Below are 9,588 nucleotides of genomic sequence, written 5' to 3' on the forward strand. Positions count from 1 at the left end.
ATATATATATATATATATATATATATATATATATATTAACTTTATTTCATTTTGAGTGACAGAATACATTGCATAATGTTTTAACAAGAGAAAGTGTAATATACTTTAGCCATAAGATTTACTAACAGATAATGGGAAAGAGAGATAAGAGATTGGAGATAGAGAGTGACAGATAAAGAGAGTGAGAAAGAATGACATTTTTAATCCTTTGCTAGAGAGATAGTCCAAAGAATTTTAATGAAAGAAAGAAGCCCCACAAAAACCTTGCTGCTTCATGATGAATTTATGTTTCCTATTTGGTGATGTTGATATTACAACAGGTCAAAGACTGGAATATATTGCTCTCGTGTAGGATCTGGATTATATTGGAATGTTACAGAAGAAAAGTTTTGGCAGATTAATACAATATATTATGCGATTGGCTTAAAGGAAATTATTATTATTATCATCATCATCATTATTATTATTATTAATAATAATAATAATAATAATAATGATAATAATATTAGTAATAATAATAATAATAATAGTAATAGGAACAGTAATAATAAGACTAGTAGACACAGCAGGGAAATATTTCTTGTTCCAACTGTTTCTTTCCAAGTTGTAGAATAAATGGTATCAATGACTTAAATGTTTAAATCAGTAAAAGAAAAATTGTATGACATGATGGTGTTGCAGTCTATCCAGTAGGTAATTTATTATATTGTACTGATTAGAAATGTTGTTGCTCTTGTTTGTATTGTTGTTTAGACCCAAGTCCACCCTGAATTTGCACATTTATAAACCAAGACATTATAGCCACAACCATTCCATATTTTTAGTTATCTTTTTTTCTGTTTATTATTATTATTATTATTTTTTTTTATTAAAACAATAATGTACAGGACGACACTATGTAATATGTCCTTCTTTATTTAGTTGGTAATGTGAAATTTCAGAATGATTTGGTTGCTATATCTATGAGGTCAACCTGTTACACCCAGACTTTCATGGGTGTAGCTGCTGTAATGAAATTTATATATTTTTAAGCAAAATTATTCCTGACATATTGTAGGTGAATGACAGAACTGGTAGAGCATTGACTAAACTATCATGTGATATTCAGTTACAACTCTTCGTATTTATGCTCTGAGTTCAAGTTAACCTTTCACCCTTCCAAGGTCAATAAAATTAAAATACAAAAGCTGAGTCCTGTGGTCAGTATAATCAACTGCATCCAGTGTTGGATTAACCATTGAGTTCACAGGTCAAAGAAATAAGTACTTGTGGAGCACTAGGGTCAATATAATTAACTTAACCCCTCCTTTGAATTTGCTGGCGTTGCACCAAAATTTGAAATCGGTATTAATCATTGGTAAGGTGGCAAACTGGAAGAATAGTTAGCACTCCAGGTGAAATGTTTAGCAGCATTTCATCTGCCAAGGTCGACTTTGCCTTTCACCCTTTTGGGGTTGATGAAATAAGTACCTGTAGAGCATTAGACGATAGACGAATGTTGAGGTGGTTTGGCCACATGGAGAGGATGGATGAGGATTGGATGGTAAGGAGGGTGAAGGCAGATGTGGTTATCAGCAGAACCAGAGGCAGACCTTGGTCTTTGTGGATGAATGGAGTGAGGAAAGCTTTGGTGGTTAGAAGTGTTGGAGTGAGAGAGGCAAGAGAGTTTATAAATGATAGGAAAGCTTGGAGAGTGCTTGTGGTTAGATGAGTGAATTTTGATGTGGCTCAAAGGGGTATAGAACCAGCATGATGCAGCAGGGGTAAACCAGCATATGCTGTTGGGCCCCGCTACAGATATTAGGGGTTGCGTTCCATACCCTGACCCAAGAATGGAATGGGGCTTGCCTCTTTGAGCTGGGAAATGAATGGAATGCCTGGTGTGTGCCTTGAGGTGGCTACCCACTCCTAAACAAATGGGGAATATGTCTGGGTATATATATAATATTGGGCTGTCCGGAAATTTCGTGCTGATTTATAGTAGCTTACCTTTCAATTTATTTTTGCCATGAAACCACCTCAATTCTGGGAAGAGGGTATTTTCAAGTTAAAGGAAAGATGGAGACGCATTGCGCAACAAAATGGTTCATGTTTGGTTGATTAAAAATGTAATGGCAAGTATTTATTGACCTTTTTCTTTCCTTTAAAAATCGGCACACACTTTCCGGACAACCCAAGATATATATATATATATATATATATATATATATATAGAACACTAGAGTAGTGGGGTCGATAGAATTGACTAGCCCCCTCCACCAAAATTCCAGGCCATGTGCCTATAGTAGAAAGGCATATTAATCAATGGTACTTGTAATACTACAACGGTCAAATCCAATCAACTTATTCCTCGGCCTATTCTCTTTGCCCATTTTTATTCCCACCTCCACACATAATGTCTCTTACATAATAATTAAAAACCATTAATAACCTAGTTGATAATGATTCTTATGTTCTCCTAAAGATTTGTTGCATTTTTTATTCTTTACTTTGTTTATTTTTTTTTAAATATATTTTTGTTTGAAGACGTATTTTTCTACGTTTTTTTTGTTTTATTTTTAAAAAATTTTCTTTATGTGAGGAACGTTTATGTTGTATAAGCCATGAAACACCTTTTGTAGCTATTTTATTATTGTTCCCCTCCCTTCCCACTCCATTACCACTACCACCACCACTACCACAGAAACAACAACAACAATAACAACAACAGATATTTAAAATATAATTAATCCTTTATGAACCTCAATGGGCTTCATTGCCTAAACCTCATGCATTATTGATATGGTTTATACTATGAAATCAAAACGTTAATAAACAGAAACAAAACATAAGACAATCTATATTTTATTGCCTTTTCTCATGTTGCTGCACTAACTTTCCAGAGATTTATTCATTATTTATTCATTATTAAGGCAACAGCAGCCACACAAGGACAACAATTTACTTCTCAGGTGTTGTTTTTCTTTTATTCCTTATTCTCCAATTTAGCACCATTACTGGATTAACCTCATGTATCATCTGCACCACCTCCACCGCTACAGCCACTACCACCTCCACCACCGCTACCATCACTTTGTATAATGATCTCCTCTTTCTTTGTCTTTACTAGTGGAACAGACTTCTATCTGTTTCCTTTCTATCTCTCATAAGAGTAGCCAAGGAAAATAATCTTTGTGATGGTGGTGGTGGTGGTGGTCGTCGTGGTGTCATCAGTGCTGTTGTTGTGGAGGAGGAGGAGGAGGAGGAGGAGGAAGAAGAAGAGGGGGATGCCTTTAAATCATTACATGATTGATTTTAATATGTAATAAGGTTGTTACATACCCAGCCACTCATCTGTCACTTACATTATAAGAAACACAGTTCGAATTCTGATGGCATATGGGCAAAAATGATTGATGGACACTCAACTGAAATTGAACCTTCCTCTGTGCCATGTCACATATTGTCTGGTGGGTGGTAAATTAATGGTGTGCAAAATAAAACGCTATCGGAATCTCAAGGAAATATCTGTAGTGAGGTTTGAACTAATAGCTCATAAACACACATCATCATCATCCTTTAACGTCTGTTTTCCATGCTGGCATGGGTTGGATGGTTTGACAGAAAACTGGTAAGCGGGAGAGCTGCACCATGTTCTAATCTGATTTCACATGGTTTCTATGGCTGGATTCTCTTCCTAGTACCAACCACTCCAAAGAGTATAGTGGGTGCTTTTTACACACCACCAGCATGGGTGCCAGTTACGTAACACCAGCATTGGCCATGACAGGTCTTCTCAAGCATGGCATATTGCCAGCGGTTTTGATCACTGCCTCTGTGAAGCTTAACGTTTGAAAGGTGCTTTTTACATGCCACCAGCACAGGTACCAGTTAGAAAGCACTGGCATTGGCCATGACTATGCTTTCACTTGGCTTGATGGGACTTCTCAAGCATGGCATATCACCAAAGGTCTCAGCCATGTGTCACTGCCTCCGTGAGGCCCAACATTCAAAAGGTGCTTTCTACATGCCACCAGCACAGGTGCCAGTTATGCAACACTAGCATTGGCCACAACTATGATTTCACTTGGCTTGACAGATCTTCTTAAGCACAGCATATTACCGAAGGGCTCGGTCACTTGTCACTGCCTCCATGAGGCCCAACGTTCAAAAGGTCATTTTTGCATGTCACCACTACAAGAGTCAATTATGCAACACTGGCATTGGCCATGACAATGCTTTCATTTGGCTTCAGGGGTCTTCTCAAGCATGACAATGGTCAGTTGTCATTGCCTCCATGAGGCCCGTATTATGGTACTCTATAAGGTAGCAAGCTGGCAACATGGTTAGTCTGCTGGAAAGAATGCTTAGTGGCATTTCATCCATCTTCAAGTTCTGAGTTTACATTCCAGCAAGATTAACTTTGTCCTTCCTCCTTTTGCTGTCGATAAGTACCACTCAAATACTGGGGTTGATGTAACTGACTTATCCTATCCCTCCAAATTCCTGGTCTCATGCTGAAATTTGAAACCATTGTTATTGGACTCTATACAGTTTCTCAGCCTGCTAATAATAGCAGATAACTATCCCTCAAATCATACCCTAGTGTCTTAAAACGACTAGACATCTGGGATAATGTACATGGCTGTGTGGTAAGAAGTTTGCTTCCTAACCATATTGTTCTGAGTTCAGTCCTACCGTGTGGCACTTTGGGAAAATGACTTTAGCTATAGCCTCAGTCTGACCAAAGCTTTGCGAATGGATTTGGTAGGTGAAAACTGAAAGAAGCCCATCGTGTATGTGTGTGTGTGTGTGTCTGTTTCTTCATATCACTGCTTGATATCTTATGTTAGTGCGCTTACATCCTGGTAACTTAGCAGTTCAGCAAAAGAGTCCGTAGGCTAAAACATATAAATGCTAAGGTCTATTTGTTCGACAAAAGTTTTCCAAGGTGGTGCCCCAGCATGGCCACAGTCTAACAACTGAAACAAGTAAAAGATTAAAAAGTAAAAGATATTAAAAGCATAAGACAGGATTACCCTAACAGGAACATTTCTGACCACTGGTCATTTGGATAAGAACTGACATGGGACTAAGCAACAATACATATTTAAAAATAATTAATCTTTTTATGTATTGCAATGTTCATAGTGTCAATGTAGAACTTGTAATTTCTGCTGTGAAGAAATCAGCAAATAGATCTACTTCTAAACAGACAGCTATTTCTGAATTATTCCCAGAAGTCTGGCATTTGTTCCTGACAGCTGGGTTGGGTTGGTAGAGCTAATCTGTCATCCAGCCGAACACCACCCTCTCCACCTCCTCTTTGGGTTCCTTTGGTGAAATCCATTCTGTTGTAAAGGTTTGGATTAGATCGTTGGTCTGAGAATAAATCAATGTCATGATTCATTTCTTCCTACAGTAACAACACAAAAGTAGCAGTTTTAGTGGATTGGTAGTCATGAGAATATAGAACAGTAATCCTCAAGATATTTAATATTGCACCTTGATGTCCTGAGTTCAAGACCTGGTGAAGGGAATTTTGCCTTTCATCCTTCTAGGATTGATAAAATAAGTACTCGTAACAGGGTCTCTGCGAGACTTCTTTGAGCAAAAGCCTACAGCTGGTAAATGTAGACAAACCTTCCTAGTTCAAGGAATAAAAAAAAACATAGACAAATCTTCTAAGTGTTCTTGTGAGGTGCACTGATCCCAGTGTGTAAGATGTGGTATCTGACTCAAGACAACACAAGAAGTTTAAGAGACTCAGCAAAAATTATGAGAAATGTCCTGCTCCTTTAATTATATCATTGAAAAGAAGTAAAACAGAAGTCTGTGGCATAAAGTAGGTATGTGTTTATAGGGTTGGTACTTCAATTCTTTGAACAGACGAGAGACATAATTCACTTTGAACACAATGCTTGTTTATAGCAGTTAATTTTCCAAAATATTGTAGTATTTGTTACTGACAGTTAGGAATAAGGTACAGGAAATTAAACATCTTTCTCAGAAACATTATGGAATGCCTTGTCATGAATTTTAAATCACAAATCAGGAGCTGATAGCCCACTGTCTTCTCCACATAACCACACCATTTTCTTCTCTCCACCTATGTAAGTTTCAAGTGAATATTACTTTTACATTAAAAAATGTGTGTAGCTCTATAGATATTCATAATTCTTTGGGGACACAGGAACTATATCAATCACTTATTCATTTTTTTTTTTATTACTATACAGATAAATATATATAGGATTGAAAAATATAAATTTCAGATTCTGAAACTTTTGCGGGAAAAAAATATCAGGAAAATTGGAATTCAAATATGACAGATTTAAAAACAAGTTGTAAAGATGTTTTTGAAATGCTGAATTTTGAAATGACAGAAAATGGTCTAGGAATGATAGAGATGGCAAAATAAAAATGACTAAAAATTTAGCTGTTTTTTTGAGCAATGATAATTTTTGTATATTAGGGAGTACAGTGTAAGTAAGAGGACTGTGGAAGAAAGAGTAAACAGTTTTCTGCTTAATTAATAGAATAACCTTTTTACAACTATATTTCAAATTAAAAGTATTCTGGTGACATGCTTTAATTAAATTTCTTTAAATACAAACAGGAACTTGGAGGGATTTTGTGGAATAGCTAACATTTTCACCTGGCGGTTGGTATTTAGAACAAACAGCACAAAGTTCAGTAATTTAGGGATATTTCACCCTTGCAAAAACTTGAATAAATTTTAAGAATTTAAAAAGTATGCTTTCTTCTTAGCCGGAAGATTGCTTCTTGACATTCTAGTGAAGGTGAATGTATAGCTAACATTTTGTAAAAAAACTATAATCATGATACATACACAACTGCTTACATACATACGTGTGTGTGTGTGTGTGTGTGTGTGTGCGTGTGTGTGTGTGTGTGTGTGTGTACATATATTCAAGTGTTTGTGTATGTATCTTTTTGTCCTGCTGTAGAACAGTACAGTGCCAGACATATTTCCAACAGACCATTGTTCCTTTTAGACAATGCACTGAACTAAGTGAGGTTAGCTTAAGTGAGGTTTCTAATAATACAAGAGTGGAATATATCCCCAACACTTCTTTGTTCAAGAAAATGGATCAAGGTGTGGTAGCTAAGTAATTTGAAGGTTCTCAGATAATATACCTGAAAACTTCCAAACAATTGACAGGAAAGGTAGACTTACATTAAGAGAATTCTAGAAGAAGTTCAATATAATGGATGCTGTAGATAACATCACTGAGTAATGGAATACAATGAAACCTGCATCTTTGAATGATGCCCGGATAAATATATTATGGCCAGAATGATTGTTTTCCACAAGCAAATAATCTGCATCATGTTCGGAAAGATATTGTGACACTTGCAAAAGAAGTAGGGTTTAAAAGAAATCATAGTGGATGATGTGGTTGAATAGCCAGTGTTTCATAAATGTTATCTAATGAGGATTTGATGCTGTTAGAACAAGAGGACCAAACTGAGAATACAGAACAGAATACAGAAATTCTGTCAACTGTACTTAAATTGACTGCAAACAATATTGCAAAAGGATGGACACTTAAGAGAAAATTCAGCAAGCTTTTGCTGACAAAAACTTTAATTGTGAATGTAACATCAAAATTAAATGGGTAATTTTCAATGAGCTCAGTTCCTACACTGATCTATCCAAAGAAATGATGCACCATAATCCTCAAACAATTTTGGAGAAGTTCTTTCCTCCTCAAACAGATATTGATGTTGATGTGTGCTATATGAGATGATGTACACATAAGATGGACTGCAGTGTAGTCAACATCTTTTGTGGTTAAAATGTACCCTGGTATGAAATTATGATTCTTATTTGTTCCCCAGCATATTTCTCTTCAAATGTTTTCATGTAAATGCATTGTACTGTGTATGTTTACAAATTGGTATTTTCAAGCATAACAATGGCCGTGTTTCATGTTTCTGTTGTTGTTGTTTTTGAAAAAATTCTGTTGGAACACATTATCACTTTACAACATGAAAATCAATGGAAAAATTAATTTCGTGTTATGAGATTTCATGTTAAAACAAGATTTTCGGGAATGCATTACTCTTGTTATGTAAGGGACTGCTGCATAAACAATTTAAAACAGATGTTTGTGTATAAAAAACCAGAAGTTGTTGCAGGTTGATTAATAATAAAAATGTGAAGTAAGATGTTCTCCACAGTTAGCCCTGAAGCAGCTGAGATATGTTAAAAAGTGTTCCAGTCAAAACCACCTCATCTGTCTGTCTGTTTGTCTCTCTCTCTCTCTCTCTCTCTCTCTCTCTCTCTCAGTCTCAGGCATTGAGTTACTTGCATTATGTAATCTAATGTGCCCATCTTATTTTTAAGATATTATATGTGATTTAAGAGAAAATCATTAGCTATTTCCAGCAAGTTGAGTGACTACGTAGAGCCTCCCTTAAGCAAATTTCATTGTTTTGTCCCCATTCAACCTTCTTCAAAAATAGTTATGGTTAAAGACATTCCAGCTATGACCATCCCAGCTTCCTGTATGCATATCAGAGACTTACATTGTCTTTCACTATTTGCATTATTTTGAACCTGGGTTTCCAGGTTCGAAATTTCCCCAAGACACCCGATGAAGGCTGGAGGGTATATCAGCCAAAACGTTGTGGTAACAACAAACAAAATGAGGACAAATATCTGTCAAATAAATAATGTAATAATGTAAATAATGTAATAATGTAATAATGTAAATGATGTACATAATTCCTTATCTCTTAAATATAGAACTGTACATTGTCGTTATATTATACAGTGATACATAATTTGAGGGAGACTTCTTGCTATTTCTAGCAGGCAGAATAACTCTACCAAGGCTCCCTTTAAGCAAGTTTCAATAGTATGTTCTGAAAGCAGAAAATTCAGTTATATCTGTTTGCATTCCAAAACAGCTAGAATCAATTGAAACTCACTGTTAAAAAAATCTATCCTTCTACACCCATCTTCACATTCTGAGTTCAAATCCCACTGAGGTCGACTTTACCTTTCATCCTTTCAGGGTCAATGAAATAGATAACAGCTGAACTCTGGGTTCAATGTGATTGAGCTACCCATTCAGGACCTGATATTTTGTTTTTGGTGGGATGGTGTGGGGATTCATTTACATCAAACCTGCTGTTTCATTTTCTCAACTTCCATCCAATGTGTGTTTTACAAAAGACTGTAGGGCATAAATTGAGGGAAATTTGGTTGCTGTTAGACTATGTAGATACTCTGCTTTTGGTTTGGTTATTTACATTTGCTGCAAAGGTTTAGCAGACATCACTACATCTAGGAAACAAAATCGAAATAGATAATGGATATGTAGCAGCTGTAGAAACGGTACCATTTGATCTCATGTCAAGAATCATTAGTATAACACTGAAATTCTATTGATTTCAGTGATCAATATGGTAAAATCTATAGAAGACAAACAAAAATGTTGTCTTTAGGATAACTAATTAGTCTGAAACTTAAAAAAACAAAGATATTTCAGCTGTCATTAATCTGTCTTCTATTCAGTATGTATATATGTATGAGTGTGTGTATATATATATATATATATATATATATATATATAT

The sequence above is a fragment of the Octopus bimaculoides genome, chromosome 18, assembly GCF_001194135.2.
Source record: "Octopus bimaculoides isolate UCB-OBI-ISO-001 chromosome 18, ASM119413v2, whole genome shotgun sequence".
NCBI classification, from domain to species: Eukaryota; Metazoa; Mollusca; class Cephalopoda; order Octopoda; family Octopodidae; genus Octopus; species Octopus bimaculoides.